We start from the raw sequence: 19,972 nt of genomic DNA, 5'->3' as shown, positions 1-19,972 counted from the left end.
TTCATCGTTGCTAGCCATGTTTCCTATGATTAAATCTAGTCAATTAATTCTAGACCTAATAAAATGAATAATGACATCAAAAAGGCCTATTGTTTTGCAGGAACATTGACTCCTTCCCGGTGCGGCAAATCCCGGGAACTCGATATGTCCTCGTTTGTAGCACAAGTCATGCCAAAATTCACGGAAAATTTCGGCATGACCTTTGCTAAAAAGTGGACAAATCAAGAACCTGAATTTTGCCGGAACGGAAATGAATCAACATTCTGGGAAAACATAGGCCACTCGGCTTCATTCCCTGGAAACAACAAAAGGCCACTTGGGCACAATTGAACGACTTCAATGTCGATTATGATCAATGAGCAAACACAATTGAGGATTTTTCATATATCATGACCACTTCAAATTTGCATCTCCTAGTGTTTGACACTTCAAGAAAATCTACACAAATCTCATGCTCTCTGAAACTCAATTCAAAAAACAAATATAGATGGATGAACCCTAGAACTCAAATTATGAACCTAGAACTCAAATTATGTCCTACATTTTTGCCCTAATAAAAATTCACTAAAAATTAAGAACCTACTAGACTTGCAACACTAATAGAAATTTATATTTTTATATTGATTTTTTCTCCAAACTAAATCCTACCACCCTAGTTAACATCTAGTTAAACCTTACTTTCCTAACATTTGTAATTAAACACTACAACCCTAACCCTACTGCTCTAGTTAAGCATATACAATTTTTTCCTACGGCGAGGGAGGCAGGGGCATCTCTGTCAAACTAACCTAACTAATTAACCTAACTAAATTCTTTCCTATCTAATTTAACCTAACTAATTTAGAGATAGAGAGAGGAGGGTGGCGGCTTACAGAGGATGGCTCCGGTAGTGGCACGGGAGGCAGTGGTGGCGAGGGAGGCCGGGGCGTCTCCACTGAAGGCGAGGGAGGCAGTTGTGGCGAGGCTGGATCCGGTGGCATCGACTGCGGCTCCGGTGGCGTTGACTGCGGCTCCGGTGGTGTTGATGAGGCCGCGTGGCTCCAGTGGCGTTGGGGGCGGCTCTGGTGGTGTCGATGGCCCGTGGCTCTGGTGGCTCCGGGGGAGTCGACGTCGGCAGGAGACGGCGGTGAAGTGAGGTGACGGTGAATCGGGCAGACGACGGCGGGGTGGGTCGAGGGATTTGGGAGAGAAGTGGTGTCGGGACCCCGATTCTAAGTCACACCGATCTAGCATGTAACACCTCATATCACTTTGCAGCCTCACGCACGGTATTCCCACGGGTGTCGCCTTACCATGGCCCGGGACCGTTTGCGCCTTTTGGCTCACGTATATGATAGTATCACTAGCATCCATATGACAGAGAACCCGGGCCGACATGACTAGTCGTGAACCCAAAGTGGCACTGACTTACAGGGACAGGCATACATGAAACAACATCGAGCATGTCGGTCATCAGCGTGTGAATCTGGGCTGTAGCAACTGGGCTAACAGGACTCCGAGGATCCGGGCTGTAGCAGGCGAGCAGGACTCCGGAAGTCACCGCGTGACATTTCCCCGAAGGGACAGACACAAGAACGAAGTGAATCACATGCCGTCTAGTCTAAGTGTTCCGGAGCAGTAGTGCTGGGCTAGTAGGACTCCGGTGAACCGGGCTGTAGCAGACTACCATGGCTCAGTGGAAGCACTAGGCTACATTTCCCCATAAGAGAGGCTACCAAGGATAAACAACTAGGTTGTTGGATCCTACACATAGCACTACACGTCACACGTACGCATAACATGCAAGTATGTGTTGTACAACATGGCATCACAACATAACACAAACTCATATAGAAAAAGGCCCAGAAGAGCCACATAGCATTAAATACAAACAGGGGTCACATGACCCATCATTCAGAGCCTACAAGCAACATAAGTATTACATGTCTGAGTACAGACAACTAGAAAAGAAAAAGTCCGAGAAGCCTGACTATCTACAAGTCCCTCCCAAGGGAACAAGATCGTACCTGAGGTAACAAGCTACTCGTCGAAGTCCAAGCGGTACTACTAGTGAGACAGATGTCTCACCTGCAAAACATAAATAAAGCAAACGTGAGTACAAAGGTACTCGGCAAGACTTACATTAGATCCTATCATACATGTATTTGTATCAAGAAGGTAATGTGGGGTTTAGTTGCAGCAAGCCAGCTTTGACTCAATGGCTATCCTATTCTATGACAACGAGAAACTTCTTTGAGGTGAGGCAGCGCACACGAGTCCACTAAACACCACATCAATACACTATTATGGATTCATCCCCGTCTCTCTACGAGAAGGCCATCCATAGCACTCACACTTGTCTTGAGCATTTTAGAGTATCCACTTTAAGTTGTCTATGTACCACATAAGCATCCAAGAAGTCCATAACCGAGGACACGGCTATTCGAATAGATCATGATAACCCTGCAGGGGTGTACTTCTTCACACACGCTCTCACCACGTCATGTATCTCGGCAACCTTCAAGCGGAAGCCTGGCGAGGGTGTCGGCCACGACCTGACTAACCACACAAGACTCTAGTCCAGGTTTATCGCCTATTCGGGTTCCATCCGCAAGGAGATCCGGCCGGGGTTTCACTCACGGCCCCAAACGATGTGTACAGGGTTCCCGAGCCCACCATCCGGGTGCCACTCGGTACACCGGGCCACGTGTGCCTAGTCTGTCCCAAGTCCACCCTGTCGGGTGCCACTCGGTAGAAAAATAGCACTACCTACAAACACCAGAAACTATTTGCAACTCTTGGACAGAGATCAAGGCGGTTAATAAATCGAGAGAGCTTGGAGCGCCCGGAGCCCAATGTGTGGTAGTAGCTAGTCATTGGACAACTTACACAGAACTCAATTCTTAAGGACGGTCCCAATGAGACAATCCACCATGTACTCCTACATGGCCTCTCACTGCTACCTTTACCAAATCGTATTCACACGCTTAACTCTCAGCACCAGAACATATCATAACACTCCAATTCATTCCTGATGAATCAGACCTGACACAACTCTAAGCAATAGCAGGCATGGCATGGTAGGAACACACATGGCTCAAACAACTCCTACACATGCTAGTGGGTTTTAACTATTTATTGTGGCAATGACAGGTCATGCAGAGGAATGGGTTCAACTACCGCAGCATAAAGTAGCAGTTGAATCGTTGTTGTCCTAATGCAATAAATGAGAGCAGGAGCGAGAGAGTAGGATTTTATCGGAATGGACAAGGGGGTTGCTTGCCTGGTAGATCAACAGGGGGCACTGCTCCTCAGACAGGTACTCTGGAGCACTTTCCGGAGCGGGACCTATCGAGAGGGAACAGTGTCGGAAATCAAAACACAAGCATATGCAACAATATGATGCATGAACATGGCATGAAGATGTGATGTTGTTTGAGTTAATGCAACTAGCATTTAACTTGGAAGAGGTCCATTTGAACCAAAGGTTCAAATGCAACTCTAATTCAAATCCCTTTAAATGTCATAAGTGTGTTTTCATATATACAACATGTATAGGTTGGTTTGTCATGCATGAAAATGGTACAGATGGATAGATTGAATTTTTCTGTTAATTTTTTCATATATAAATTATTTCAATCTGAGCTACTGTTGAATTTCTATGAATTTTTGAAGTTTATAACATTCTGGATTTTCCTGATTTATTTTAAATCCAGAAAACCATTACTACGTCAGCAAGTCAAAGGTGGCTGACCAGGTCAAACCTGACGTGTGGGGTACACACGTCAGTGTCTATGGCTAATCCTAAAATAAATTAAACCTAAACTGGTTTAGTTAATGGGGTTGGGCCCACGCGTCAGTGACCCAATTAGTTAACAGGGTTTAATTAGTTGTTAAACTAATCCTAAATTAGAAATTAGCAGGGCCGGAACCCACATGTCAATGACCCATACGGGTTAAAACTGGTCAACTGGGGGGGTCAAACACGGTCAAACTGCCGGCGTTTAGCCATCGGCGAGGCAGAAGGCGGCGGAGGGCCTCGGATTTGGTCCTCCGGTGACCAAAAGGGCCGCGGAGACCATCTCCGAGGAGCTGGTGCTCGCGCGCATCTAGTGGAGGCGACGGAAGGACGTGGGGTGGCCAGAGCTCGCCGGAGCAGAGCTCGCAGCAGCGGCCGGAGCACGGCTCCGAGCGGGAAGTGGCTGCAGGGCACGACAGGAGCCGGGGGTGGCAGTGTTGGCCTTCTGGGAGGCTGCTGAGCGCGGTGGCAGGTGAGGGCGTGGGCTGCAGTGGCTCTGGCCACGACGGGGAGGTACCACGGCGGCGCGACCGCTCAGGTTCGGTGGCTAGCATGGCTACAACACGAAATTGAGCGCGGGGACAGAGGGGAAATGGAGGAGAGCTCACTGGGGGACCGTAGACGTCGTCAGCGAGCTCGGGGAGGGTCGAACGCGAGCGGAACAGCGACGGCGATCTCCGGTGGCCGGCGATGAAGATGATGGCGATGGAGGCGCTCTAGGGGAGTCCGGCGACGCGTGGCTTGACGGAGAGAACGAGGACGACGGCATGGAGCGTCTGGGCACGAAGCGAGGGTGAGGCCGTGATGGTGGCCGCGGCAACGGCGAGCGGTGGCGACGGCGCCGTTCGGGGGGGGTGAGAGAGAGAGGTCCAGGGGAGGGATGAGCATGGGGGAGAGTGGGAGAGGGTCGAGGGGAGTGCGTGGCGACGCCAGAGGCGTCCAGGCCGTCGAGGGGGCAAGCAAGAAGGGTGGATGTGGTGCGCGTGTGCGTGCATGCGTCGGGCACATGCCCTCGTCCTCCTCGCAGAGGAGGAAGACGACAGGGGGAGGCTGCTGGGCTGACCAGCCAGCTGGGCCGGCTTCTCTCCTGGATCAGGTAAGCCAGGTGAGGTTTTTCCCTTTTGTTTCTTTTTTTTATTTTCTGTCATTTGTTTTGACTTAGTAATAATACTAAATCATTTTATTTACTTCTGTCAAATTTTGCAGGGACCTAAGGGATTAATCCAAAGCCCCTCACCAAAATTCAGAATTTTTTGACATATATTATATATATAGCAAATATATATATCCAAAGCAATTAATTACTGGATTAATTCCAAATGCCCAAAATAAATACTTATGAGCTCCTGAAAATGTTGGTTTGGCTTTTATCTCTGTCCAATATTTTCAGAGAGCAACATGAGCATTTTCTTGGACCTTTTTGGAGCAATTTTTTTATTTGGGTCATATCCAGAATGATTCTGAGGGTTTCACAAATCCCCATTTCAAATTTCAAAGAAATTTAAACATGATGCAAACATGAAGGCTAGCCTAGGTCATACCATAACTAGGGATGTGACAACTCGCCCCCACTCGAAAGAATCTCGTCTTGAGATTCAGGGGTTGGCGGAAAGAAAGTGGGGTACTCCAGTCGAAGACGATCTTCTCGCTCCCAAGTAGCTTCTCTCTCGGAATGATGAGACCACTAAACCTTGAGAAACTTGATGTTATGACATCAAGTGACACGCTCTGCTTGATCAAGAATGCGAACAGGGTACTCTCGATAAGTGAGTTTATCTTGGAGATCAAGCGTTTTGTGGTCCACTCCGCGGATGGGATCCGAGAAGCAATGCCTGAGTTGAGAGACATGGAAGACATCATGTACTCGGAAAAGATGTGGGGGTAGTTCCAACCGGTAGGCAACCTCTCCTCGTTTAGCGAGAATGCGAAAAGGACCAATGTAATGAGGAGCCAACTTGCCCTTGATACCGAAACGATGGGTACCCTTCAAATGGGTAACCCGAAGGTAAGCTTTGTCGCCAACTTCATAAGCCACTTCCTTATGACTACGGTCATACTGTCTCTTTTGACGAGATTGGGCTGTTTTCAAATTCTCATGAATGATGCGAACTTGCTCTTCTGCCTCCTGGATCATATCCGGTCCAAAGAATTGTCTTTCACCGATTTCTGACAAGTTCAAAGGTGTTCGACATCTTCGTCCATACAGAACCTCAAAAGGAGCTTTCTTGAGGCTGGATTGGTAGCTATTGTTATAAGCAAACTCGGCGAAGGGAAGACACTTCTCCCAATCCATACCGAATGAGATAACACAAGCTCTAAGCATGTCTTCGAGAATTTTGTTGACCCTTTCCACCTGACCACTTGATTGAGGGTGGAAAGCGGTACTGAAGGAAAGATGGGTGCCCATGGCAGTTTGGAAACTCTCCCAGAAATGAGAAGTGAAAAGACTACCACGATCTGAATTGATCTCTAGTGGAACACCATGAAGTGACACTATTCGAGAAAGCGAGCTGACTAGCAGTGATACTCCCTCAAACAGGTAGGAAGTGAGCCACTTTGGAAAGACGATCAATGACTACGAAGATAGCATTATTCCCTTTCTTGGTCCTGGGAAAGCCGGTGATGAAGTCCATACCAACTTTATCCCATTTCCACTCAGGAATAGCTAAAGGCTGAAGGGTGCCAGCAGGCCTTTGATGCTCTGCCTTAACGCGACAACAAACGTCGCAGTTAGCAATGAACTGAGAAATTTCTCTCTTCATCCTAGTCCACCAGAACCTCTGGCGTAGGTCCTGATACATCTTAGTACTACCGGGATGAATCGTGAGAGGAGATTCATGCGCCTCCTTAAGGATTAATTGTCGAAGATGTTGATTCTTGGGAACCACCAAGCGACTCTCAAAGAAAACAACACCACGATCATCTATAGAGAAACTACCACCAACTCCCTTGTTAATGTTTCTCTTGATGCGGGAAATTCCCGTATCCTGCTTCTGAGCAGAGATGATCTGATCCACAAGAGTAGGTTTCGCCACCAAGGTAGAAAGGAATCCGTGAGGAGCGATGTGAAGGTTTAGCTTACATAATTCCTTATGGAGAAATGGTTGGCCCTGTTGCAACATGACATTGTTGCAGTAGGACTTACGACTTAGTGCATCAGCCATGACATTTCCCTTGCCTGGGGTGTAGGTAATACCTAAGTTGTAATCTGAGATCAACTCCAACCAACGTCTTTGCCTAAGGTTCAAATCTGGTTGGGTGAAGATATACTTGAGACTCTGGTGATCGGTGTAAATCTCGCAGCGTTTACCAAGAAGGTAATGTTGCCAGGTCTTAAGTGCATAGACTACGGCTGCAAGCTCTAGATCATGTGTAGGATAATTCTCCTCATGTGGATGCAACTTTCGTGATGCATAGGCAATCACATGGCGATCTTGCATAAGAATGCAACCTAGTCCCTGTCATGAGGCATCACAATAGATAACAAAGTCCTTAGTGAAATCCGCTGGCACAAGTATGGGAGCAGAAGTCAGGCGCCTTTTCAGTTCCTCAAAACTGTACTCACACTGTGGGGACCACTCAAAATTTTTATCTTTCTTGAGAAGTTCCGTGAGAGGTTTGGCCACTTTGGAGAAGTTTTCAACAAAGCGTCGACAGTAACTGGCTAGGCCAAGGAAACTCCTAACTTTCTTAACTGTTTCAAGTGGAGTCCAATCAAGAACGGCCTGAACTCTCTCGGGATTGACGGCAATGCCCTTGCCAGAGATCACGTGGCCGAGATAGGTCACTTCTAGCAACCAAAATTCGCACATGGAGAATTTGGCATAAAGGCGGTGCTCTCTGAGTTTTTCTAGCACAAGTCTAAGATGTTCGGTATGCTCTTCCTCATTCTTCGAGTAAATAAGAATATCATCGAGGTAAACCACGACGAACTTATCTAAGTACTCCATGAAGATCAAGTTCATCAAGCGAGAGAATGTAGCTGGAGCATTGGTTAGACCAAAGGACATGACAGTGTACTTGTACTGGCCATAACAAGTGACAAAAGCCGTCTTAGGAATATCCCCATTTTTGATCTTGATTTGGTGATAGCCTAACCTCAAATCCATCTTTGAAAAGACTGAGGATCCAGCGAGCTGATCATACAGGTCATTGATCCTGGGGAGCGGATACTTATTCTTTATCGTGACCAAATTAACGGGACGATAATCTACAACCATTCGGTCCGTACCATCCTTCTTCTTGACGAAGAGGACGAGGCAAGCCCAGGGAGAAGAACTAGGACGGATGAAACCCGTTTGCAAGGATTCATCGAGTTGTTTCTTAAGCTCAGCTAGTTCTAAGGGTGCCATCTTGTAAGGTCTCCTAGAGATTGGAGTGGTTCCTGGGATAAGATCTATGACAAACTCTACATCTCTGTCAGGTGGAATACCTGGAAGTTCCTTTGGAAAGACATCTGGAAAGTCACGGACTACCGGGATATCTTCATGGTCTGGAAGAGGGTTGGCATTAAGAGAATAGAGCTGACGCTTTGCAACTCTAGTGGAGCTAGTGACTATCTTGCCAGATGGGTGTGTAAGCTGAACAGACCTGGTGAAACAATCAACCTTGGCATGATGAGCTATCATCCATTCCATACCCAAGATGATGTTAATATCTGAAGACTTGAGGCTACAAGTGATGCAAGGAATACAAGTCTGTCAACAAGGATTTCATTACCATGGCTTATTCTGGTAGTTTGCCATCTAGACCCTAGGGTTTGGATTTCAAGTGGAGTTGGCATATCACAAAATGACATGTCGTGCAATCGAGCATAGCCTTCTGAGATGAACGAGTGAGATGCTCCGGTATCGAACAGAACCGAAGTTGGATGACAGTTGACAAGGAGTGTACCAAGAACGACATCCGGATCATCATGAGCGTCTTTAGCTGAGACGTGATGCACACATCCACATTCAGTGGGAGCTGACTTGACACTAATCATCTTGCATGGTGGCATACCACGGCCAACAGACTCCTCAGACGGGGGAGGAGCATAGTTGGTTTGAGAGCAGTCACGTTCATAGTGTCCTGGCTCTCCGCATGTGAAACAAGTCCCTGAAGTAGAACGTGGACCCGCTTTGACAACGGTCTACCAATAGGCTTGGGTGGAGCATGTAACTGAATTGGGTAAGGTGCCACACAAGAAGGCCTCGGTGTATAACCGGGTGGAAGAGCGGAGTTCGGAACCCAAATCCGGCGCTTCTGCGAAGTAGAACCGGAGGAAGAACCCAAATCACGGGTGTGCTTATGAGACTCCTCGTAAGTGAGTTGAGTTGTCTCTGCATTAATGGCCTTGTTCACAAGAGCCTGGAATGTATTGCAATGATGCAAGTGGAGATCACGACGCAACTTGGGGTTGAGACCCTTCCGGAACCTAGCCTACTTCTTGGCGTCCGTGGACACCTCTTCTGTAGCATAGCGGGCGAGGTTCTCAAACCCTCTACTATAAGCATCAACAACCATCTTATCTTGGGTGAAAGTACAGAACTCTTCCCTCTTGCGGTCAATGAGAGCCAGAGGGATGTGATGCTCGCGAAAAGCCTCAGTGAAATCTCTCCAGGTGGGTATCTGGCCAGCTGGAAGCATAGCCTCATAGTTCTGCCACCAAAGACTAGCAGGACCTTCCAGGTGATATGCAGCATAGGTGACCTTGTCACCTTCAGCTACGTTCGCAGAACGCAGCTTGTGTGTGATACTACGGAGCCAGTCATCTGCATCGAGTGGTTCAATGGAATGATGGAAGGTAGGTGGTTTCAAACCAATGAAATCATAGATGGTCGCTGACTCTTTGTGCTGATGGGAGGTGTTCTCCTCAATACGTGCTAACAAGCGGTTAGACTCACGCTTGTTCCTCTCCATCTCCATCATGAACTCTGCCAATGAAGACTGGTCGGGAGGATCCTCATCCCTACCATCTCCGTGGTTACGACTACGAGCAACAGAACTTTGGTTAACTGACGACATCCTGAAGAACCAACCAAGGAAACAAGGATGGATTCAGCATCATCATAAGGATGTAGAATATAGTACAAGGAAAATACTATCTCTTGAACTCCTAGGACAATTCCGGCAGCATAACGGCAGTAAAATGCTCAAAATGAGACATCTTGCAAACGATGGGGTAGTACCATACTCAACATCATCACTCAGGGTTCTGAGATATTACTAAACAGGCTACACCGGAGGTACTCGAACTGGGATATGACTCAGATCAACCAAACCTTAGAGACTACGGAGTAGTAACACATGATCCTGATAGACGGAAGAGAAAGCCTAGTTCCTTAACCCCGTAGGAAAGATAGGATGACTCAGATCAGAAGGCATGAGGCATAAGGAGTAAAAAGAGCCTTATGTTCCCTTCCACAATCAATTCCCCTATATAGCTAAAGAATTTCTAGACTCAACTTCGACTAGGTTAGCTTGGTAATCCTATAGGCAGTCAGGCTCTGATACCAAAGCTATCGGGACCCCGATTCTAAGTCACACCGATCTAGCATCACACCTCATATCACTTTGCGGCCTCACGCACGGTATTCCCATGGGTGTCGCCCTACCATGGCCCGGGACCGTTTGCGCCTTTTGGCTCACGTATATGATAGTATCGCTAGCATCCATATGATAGAGAACCCGGGCCGACATGACTAGTCGTGAACCCAAAGTGGCACTGACTTACAAGGACAGGCATACATGAAACAACATCGAGCATGTCGGTCATCAGCGTGTGAATCCGGGCTGTAGAAACTGGGCTAGCAGGGAATCCGGGCTGTAGCAGGCTAGCAGGACTCTGGAAGTCACCGCGTGACATTTCCCCGAAGGTACAGACACGGGAACGAAGTGAATCACATGCCAGCCAGTCTAAGTGTTCCGGAGTAGTAGTGCTGGGCTAGCAGGACTCCGGTGAACCGGGCTGTAGCAGACTACCATGGCTCAGTAGAAGCACTAGACTACATTTCCCCATAAGAGAGGCTAGCAAGCATAAACAACTAGGTTGTCGGATCCCACACATAGCAATACACGTCACACGTACGCATAACATGCAAGTATGTGTTGTACAACATGGCATCACAACATAACGCAAACTCATATAGAAAAAGGCGCAGAAGAGCCACATAGCATTAAATACAAACAGGGGTCACATGACCCATCATTCAGAGCCTACAAGCAACGGAAGTATTACATGTCTGAGTACAGACAACTACAAAAGAAAAAGGCCGAGAAGCCTGACTATCTACAAGTCCCTCCCAAGGGAACAAGACCGTAGCTGAGGTAACAAGCTACTCGTCGAAGTCCAAGCGGTACTACTAGTGAGACAGATGTCTCACCTGCAAAACATAAATAAAGCAAACGTGAGTACAAAGTTACTCAGCAAAACTTACATCAGATCCTACCATACATGCATTTGTATCAAGAAGGTAATGTGGGGTTTAGTTGCAGCAAGCCAGCTTTGACTCAGTGGCTATCCTGTTCTACGACAACGAGAAACTTCTTTGAGGTGAGGCAGCGCACACGAGTCCACTAAACACCACATCAATACACTACTATGGATTCATCCCCGTCTCTCTACGAGAAGGACATCCATAGCACTCACACTTGTCTTGAGCATTTTAGAGTATCCACTTTAAGCTGTCTATGTACCACGTAAGCATCCAAGAAGTCCATAACCGAGGACACGGCTATTCGAATAGATCATGATAACCCTACAGGGGTGTACTTCTTCACACACGCTCTCACCACTTATCACCTTGTACACGTCATGTATCTCGGCAACCTTCAAGCGGAAGCCTGGCGAGGGTGTCGGCCACGACCTGACTAACCACACAAGACTCTAGTCCAGGTTTATTGCCTATTCGGGTTCCATCCGCAAGGAGATCCGGCCGGGGTTTCGCTCACGGCCCCAAACAATGTGTACAGGGTTCCCGAGCCCACCATCCGGGTGCCACTTGGTACACCGGGCCACGTGTGCCTAGTCTGTCCCAAGTCCACCCTGCCGGGTGCCACTCGGTAGAAAAATAGCACTACCTACAAACACCAGAAACTATTTGCAACTCTTGGACAGAGATCAAGGCGGTTAATAAGTCGAGAGAGCTTGGAGCGCCCGGAGCCCAGTGTGTGGTAGTACCTAGTCTTTGGACAACTTACACAGAACTCGGTTCTTAAGGACGATCCCAATGAGACAACCCACCATGTACTCCTACATGGCCTCTCACCGCTACCTTTACCAAATCGTGTTCACACGCTTAACTCTCAGCACCGGAACATATCGTAACACTCCAATTCATTCCCGATGAATCAGACCTGACACAACTCTAAGCAATAGCAGGCATGGAATGGTAGGAACACACATGGCTCAAATAACTCCTACACATGCTAGTGGGTTTTAACTATTTTCTGTGGCAATGACAGGTCATGTAGAGGAATGGGTTCAACTACCGCAGCATAAAGTAGCAGTTGAATCGTTGTTGTCCTAATGCAATAAATGAGAGTAGGATTGTATCGGAATGAACAAGGGGGGTTGCTTGCCTGGTAGATCAACAGGGGGCACTGCTCCTCAGACAGGTACTCTGGAGCACTTTCCGGAGCGGGACCTATCGAGAGGGAACGGTGTCGGAAATCAAAACACAAGCATATGCAACAATATGATGCATGAACATGGCATGAAGATGTGATGTTGTTTGAGTTAATGCAACTAGCATTTAACTTGGAAGAGGTCCATTTGAACCAAAGGTTCAAATGCAACTCTAATTAAAATCCCTTTAAATGCCATAAGTGTGTTTTCATATATACAGCATGTATAGGTTGGTTTGTCATGCATGTAAATGGTACAGATGGATAGATTGAATTTTTCTGATAATTTTTTCATATATAAATTATTTCAATCTGAGCTACGGTTGAATTTCTATGAATTTTTGAAGTTTATAACATTTTCTGGATTTTCCTGATTTATTTTAAATCCAGAAAACCATTACTGCGTTAGCAAGTCAAAGGCGGCTGACCAGGTCAAAACTAACGTGTGGGGTCCACACGTAAGTGTCTGTGGCTAATCCTAAAATAAATTAAACCTAAACTGGTTTAGTTAATGGGGTTGGGCCCATGCATCAGTGACCCAATTAGTTAACAGGGTTTAATTAGTTGTTAAACTAATCCTAGATTAGAAATTAGCAGGGTCGGCCCCACATGTCAATGACCCATACGGGTTAAAACTGGTCAACTGGGGGGTCAAACACGGTCAAGCCGCCAGCGTTTAGCCGCCGGCGAGGCAGAACGCGGTGGACGGCCTCGGATTTGGTCCTCCGGTGACCAAAAGGGTCGCGTAAACCATCTCCGAGGAGCTGGTGCTCGCGCGCATCTAGTGGAGGCGACGGAAGGACCCGGGGTGGCCGGAGCTCGTCGGAGCGGAGCTCGCAGCCGCGGCCGAAGCACGGCTCCGAGGGGGAAGTGGCTGCAGGGAACGACAGGAGCTACGGGTGGCGGTGTTGGCCTTCTGGGAGGCTGCTGAGAGCGGTGGCAGGTGCGGGCGCGGGCTGCGGTGGCTCTGGCCACTAGGGGAGGTACCACGGCGGCGCGACCGCTCAGGTCCGGCGGCTAGCATGGCTACAACACGAAATCGAGCGGGGGACATAGCGGAAACGGAGGAGAGCTCACGGGGAGACCGTAGACGTCGTCAGCAAGCTCGGGGAGGGTCGAACGCGAGCGGAACGGCGACGGCGATCTCCGGTGGCCGGCGATGAAGATGACGGCGATGGAGGTGCTCTAGGGGCATCCGACAACGCGTGGCTTGACGGAGAGAACAAGGACGACGGCGCGGAGCGTCTGTGCAGGAAGCGAGGGCGAGGCCGTGACGGTGGCCGCGGCAACGGCGAGCGGTGGCGACGGAGCCGTTCGTGGGGGTGAGAGAGAGAGGTTCGGGGAAGGGGATGAGCATGGGGAGAGTGGGAGAGGGTTGAGGGGAGTGCGTGGCGACGCCAGAGGCGTCCAGGCCGTCGAGGGGGCAAGCAAGCAGGGTGGAGGTGGCGCGCGTGTGCGCGCGTGCGTCGGGCACATGCCCTCGTCCTCCTCGCAGAGGAGGAAGACGACAGGGGGAGGCTGCTGGGCTGGCCAGCCAGCTGGGCCGGCTTCTCTCCTGGGCCAGGTAAGCCAGGTGAGGTTTTCCCTTTTTTATTTTTTTATTTCCTGTTAGTTGTTTTGACTTAGTAATAATACTAAATCATTTTATTTACTTCTGTCAAATTTTGCAGGGACCTAAGGGATTAATCCAAAGCCCCTCACCAAAATTTAGAATTTTGGACATATTATATATATATAGCAAATATATATCCAAAGCAATTAATTACTGGATTAATTCCAAATGCCCAAAATAAATACTTATGAACTCCTGAAAATGTTGGTTTGGTTTTTATCTCTGTCCAATATTTTCAGAGAGCAACATGAGCATTTTCTTGGACCTTTTGGAGCAATTTTTTTATTTGGGTCATATCTAGAATGATTCTGAGGGTTTCACAAATCCCCATTTTAAATTTCAAAGAAATTTAAACATGATGCAAACATGAAGGCTAGCCTAGGTAATACCAGAACTAGGGATGTGACAAGTGGTGGCGGGGGGAAACGGTTTTTTGGTTAAGTCAAACTTAGCGGTAGAGCTTTTCGCGAAACGCGCTATAGCTAAGTTAGCTATAGCGATTTTCACAAAACGCGCTACTGCTATAGCTATGTAATTTCCTTCATCTTTCTTATTTCCTTTTCTATTTCTACAACGGGGGTCTAGGAAACGCGCTGCAGCTACGTTAGCTATAGCGCCTCTTACGAACAAACGCTACTGCTACGTCTTTCTCCTTTTTTCCGCTTTCTCATTTATTTTGCTCTACATTTTATTTTTTCCTTTCTTCTTTTTATAGTTCTTTCTTTTTCATTTACTTTTCCATTTGTTTTTTATTTTATTTTATTTCCATTACAATAGCGCTCTCTACGCGAAACGCGCTGCTACTTATGCTAGCGGTAGTGCGCTTTCCTCAAGACCGCTACTTCTGTGCGTAGCCTATCGGTTTTGCAAAGGGGATATTAGTGGTAGCGCATTTTCATGCACACGCGCTACTGCTACTATTGTATCTGTAGCGCGGTTTACGAACACACGCTACTGCTATTTAGCACTAGCGCCCTTTTTTGACATGCGCTACTGCTAAATTTCTGTGTATAAGGTTTTCCCTAGTAGTGCCAAGTCGAAAACCAAATGTGGCTAACACTCCCGCATCCTCTACTTGGAAGCCGACTTTTCCCACCGGATCTAACATAGATACATGATTCTTCAAGAGAAAATTTCAAAAAAAAAAAATAAAGCATGAAAGGCTTTAAGTTGTACTATTGAGACCATACCACCATATCTTCATTTAATTTCTTTGGAAATCTAAAGGTCTAAGAGGACGGTACATGTGAGAAGCTATGAATCCACAACAAAAAACTAAACTAACTTTCAAACAAACATTTTAAGTTTGGAAGCCACAAAGAAGCTGTCCAGATCTCTCGTTGTAGTGCAGATACATGTCCTTAATCCTGCATCCACAACCCATAATTTTTCAACACCTAAATCCACGAAATCCAACCGAAGGAAATCATGGCAGAAAATGCATCGTGGCTTACGTTTCCGAGAAGGACTTCTTGGCATTCTTGTGCAGGTTGGACACAACAATCCTCGTTGCAAGCTGCAGAAGAACCACATAGGCACCTTCCTTCACCTTGCCCTTTGGGATGAGGGGGCAACACTTGTAGCACCGCGACAAGGCCTCGTTAGATAAACCTTTACTCTTGTAATCTACGTTGGTGAATCCATTGATACCTTTCTTTACCATATGCTCATTGAACCTTCAAAACAAGATAAGTGGTCGACCTATCAAGACTAACCGCTTCAACTGACCAGAAAGAGAAATCGAAGCTAGCAGAAAAACATATGATAGACATCCAAGGAAGAAACTTGTATGTACAGCCATGTCAATTGTTGCTTCAAAAGGCCAGTACTTCTCTGGAACTTGTTTCACCACAAGCCCAATGCTTTTTCACACAACTGCACGACAATGTACTTGGGTCCAAAGCAGGCCCAATAGAGTGAAATGAGCATATCAAAGTCAAAGATGCCAACATATACATTGGAAAACATGAAGTAATGATCTTGGATTAAATTTCATCCTAAAACCTGAACACGCACGTTGAATGTACCAAGTTGACAGTACGTCGCCAACTGGCCATTTAATAGGTAAAAAAACAAATTAGGTGAACGCTCACACTTATCTTACTACTTTATATTTCATCCTGACAATTAATAAAATCAAGCATCGTCACTTTTATTGCCTCTTGCAGCAGGTTCATTCATCAGAATGTTACACACTGTATTTGTGTCCTATTTACTTATTAAGAAACTGTTCTCTTATCAAATTCTACAATTCTTTTGGTGATGTGAATTTTCAGGCCCCCACTGACTGTAACTACAACAGAACACAATTTTCTCTTTGAGAAGAAGCATACAGAAACAATCATAGTCCAACAAAAATCTGTTGAAGCTACTAAAGATCTGCATACTCTGCTTCGACCATTTTAATAGCAGGTAAAACTTTAGTTGTCAGGAGACCTTCATAGGGAGTCTTCTCCAGGTTCACATATTCAGTGGAAGAAACTACCATCAGTATATACATGCTATAGAAGATTGAGTGATCACTATTTGGAAGTACTTATAACTAACTGGTGGCCTTGGATGGAACGAAGAAAATCTGGATTTGATTTAGCTTATGCTACATTATGACCAGGTTTGTAATCACCTGGGAGGAATGACCCTAGAAAAATCTCAGACTATATATGTTACTATAGAGGCTAGTGTTGTCCAATAGAACTGTAGTTATTAGAATGTACCTCAATAGCGCATCAATGACATCTTAGGCATCTACTATGTGTTAGAATCCGTTGTTTCCCATTTCTCTCAGCCTCCTACTTCAGCCCATCTACTGCGATGTCCCCCTCCTACGGGCATCAACAATCCTGTTGGTGGACTGTAAGCAGAAGAAAAAGATTGAAACAGCCGATCATATTCAAACCAAGAAGAAACATAATCAAAAGAAAATTCGGGACAACGTTGTACTGATCAACGCAACCATCACCTCATAACTGAATTTTTGCTTGTTGTCTTCCATATCTATCATACTGTATATGATATCCCACTCCTACAAAGCTCACGCCACTATGAAATGAGATAGTCGTAAACCCATAATATTTTTGCACACTATCTTTCAAGAAACATCTAGGCCACAATAATTGATCATGCTCATGTCCAAACCCAGCAACTCTTCTATTATGCATCAAGATGATTTATATCAACTATAAATATTCGTTTGTCCATTTCATCAGAGAGGTTATAAGCATAATGCCATTGAAAAAAAAAAGATAAAAATGGACAGCATACCTTTGTTATGGTGATGAGAGCTAATTTTATAGGAAATGCACCCAGGAGACACAAGCCTTAGTCTATATATGTACCTATCATGGCAATAATGTTAAGAGAAATGAAGTTGAATATAACACACCAAATACCCAATTGAATATCAAAATAACTTAAATTGTACAGTAGTGGGATGAAAATACCAACCTGTATTTCTTCAGTATAGGCAACCAGTTCTAGAGCTAATGTTACATTTTCATCTCCAACGTACATACATAACACACCTAATTTGACTAAGTTCAACTGATGCCGCAAAACCAGCTCCTTCACTGAAAAGGGAAAACAACTTCATAACCAAAATGAGGAGTTTGATAAAATAGATCTCCATCACCATTGTTGTGGATTTGTCCTTTATCTTAACAAAATAAATACGAAAGAGCACACTTTTGCCAAATATATCTTAATTGATATGTATAGCAAGAAACATGGGAGAAATTTTCCTACCTCAACATGGACTAAGTACTGTCCATCAAAACTGCAGCTGAAGAAAACAAATAATCTGCGCATAGAAAAGGAAAAGGAAAGCCGGTGGTAGACTTCATGACACTGGTTATCATGGAACCAAAACAGAGCTAGCGAGCAATCACGGAGCGAGCAAGCCAAGTAGTGAATTGAGCCTCCCATCTTGACTCAATAGGTTGCTGAGGATCAGCGATATTTGCCAGAACTATCCCAGATTCTGGTGCTCCTGCAATAACCCTGACAAGTCACCGAGGACATCCAATCCGACGACCCTGCAGACATGATGAAAAGACACGAATTCAGAACGACAGTCCACCCAACAAACGCAACAAAATACAAAAGAGTGTGGTAAAGACAACTGTGAAATTTAAGCGTAAATCCATCTAAATTTAACACATACAATCCAGCACGTTGAAACCTTCAAGCTCACGTTATGGTATTTGCTTCAAGGATAAACAAATCATGGATGCAATCCAGCAAGAGAAGAGCAATTTAACAACTACATTAAGGAATTTAGAGGATGTTAGCATTTTATTTATGTGATGATGAATGTCTCAATCAAAATTCATATATCTCATAGATGCAGTGCAACAATCAAATGCAGATTAAAACAGTGGAGAGAGAGGATGAAGAAGAAGGAAGAAATGCAAAAAAATCTCACCTTCCCAGGAGGGTGGAGATGCTCACCTGAAGTAGGAAAGAGGGAGGAACGAGGGTGCACTGCGCGTCCAGCTCACCATCAGGGAGACGACCCCTTCGTCGCCTCCAACATCGTACCTCATCTGCTCGCCAACGAGCAGCACCTCCTCACGGACGACCTCCTCATGCACCTTCCCGAGCTCGAACTCCATGCCGTCGTCCAGGTTCTGGATCCGACACAGCTCCCCGCCGCCGCCGATGCCTCCAATGCTCTGGTTGCGCGCCAGCGGCGACTTCCCATGCCCGCTGGATCTGGGAAGGTTGTCCTCCTCCACGGGCCCCGCCTCCTCTGGAGTAGGCGAAGCGGGCGGCGGGGAGGGAGAGGGGGAGCGGGAGCGGGGCGGCGGCGGGAGAGGGGAGGGGATGGAGATGGAGTGGCGGCTGGTTGAGACAAGCACTACTAGGCAAATGCTTACCAGTAGCGCTGGTTTTTGAGCTACCAGTAGCGCGGGCACCAGCGCTACTGCTACGGTGCTACAACTATTTTGTAGCAGTAGTGCGTTTTTAGGCCAGCGCTACTGGTAAGTTCAAGTACTAGTAGTGCGTTTTCAGGCCCGCGCTACTGCTAACATTTATTTTTTTAACATTTTGGTGATGTACATGTTTAAACAGATATATTTTTTATACAATAACAACTCATCATGAACTAATCTGTTTAAATAGCATATTCATTACCACTTGTCATCACCATTAAACAATGTTCGTCAATGAGACACCATATAACAAGTTGGTCACTAGTCATAATCACAACTCCTCATCATCATCATCAACTCTAACACATTGTAGCACATAATAACACATTCTAGCTACGACCTGCTCCTCTCATAAGACCTACTCTACCCTCTCTTAAGTAAAATATCATAAAACAAGATAGGCATTGACGCTGCATTAAGGAAAATTGACTCTCCATAATAAAGAACAGAGATCATCCTGTCTCCAAGTCTTGGCCTACGCACAATGTTGCTTCCAAGTAGCTCTCTAAGATGGTTCAAACATTTTTTGAAATCATCTATTATCATGGCTTCCTCGCTTTTAGAAATACGGTATGGACAGGAGTGATGTGGATACTGCGGCTGACCTGGCCGTGGTGGCCGTAAGCTCATAACATTAACGCGACCTCTCGTCAACATCAGATGAGGCACACAATCCATCAGGATTTTCTGTTCAAAAACATAGTAATAATTTTGTAGTTAGCAATATAGTTTAGTTTTAGAAGAATTTATGCAAAACATGCATGGATGTCGTAATAGTAGAAAATCTTACCATGATATCTCCATTGATGTTACCGTAGTTCAACACGTTCACTAGTGGCACGTATTGACCATAATGTGGAGGAGTTTGATAATAGCTATTGTAATTCTCAATATCAGTAAAAGATGCGATAAGACCATCTTACTCCTTATAAGTTAATTGTGCTTCATCATTGTAGTAGTAGGTTCTATCTACCATTTTTCGTACATTTTTTAAAGAATGAAAATAAGCTGTCAATGGAAATAAACTATCAAATATTTTGAAAT

General features: G+C 45.9%; 1 long non-coding RNA gene across 4 annotated transcripts; it reads right to left on the bottom strand.

The window, feature by feature from the left end:
- Window positions 1-15,148: 15,148 nt before the first annotated feature.
- On the bottom strand, window positions 15,149-18,870 carry LOC125543620. 4 transcript variants are annotated; one of them, XR_007298616.1, is made up of 8 exons: window positions 18,157-18,869; window positions 17,739-18,028; window positions 17,442-17,563; window positions 17,259-17,332; window positions 16,957-17,019; window positions 16,712-16,848; window positions 15,452-15,673; window positions 15,149-15,364 (listed from the first exon to the last, which is right to left on the bottom strand). It is a non-coding gene; the product is annotated as an uncharacterized LOC125543620 (long non-coding RNA). The 4 variants fall into 4 exon arrangements; XR_007298618.1 differs by having other exon boundaries at window positions 18,418-18,869; XR_007298617.1 differs by having other exon boundaries at window positions 18,444-18,869.
- Between the last annotated feature and the right edge of the window lie 1,102 nt (window positions 18,871-19,972).

The sequence above is a fragment of the Triticum urartu genome, chromosome 3 (genome assembly GCF_003073215.2).
Source record: "Triticum urartu cultivar G1812 chromosome 3, Tu2.1, whole genome shotgun sequence".
In the NCBI taxonomy this organism is placed as follows: domain Eukaryota; kingdom Viridiplantae; phylum Streptophyta; class Magnoliopsida; order Poales; family Poaceae; genus Triticum; species Triticum urartu.
Note: the sequence above shows the minus strand (reverse complement) of the source record. Positions and strands in the feature narration are given on the sequence as shown.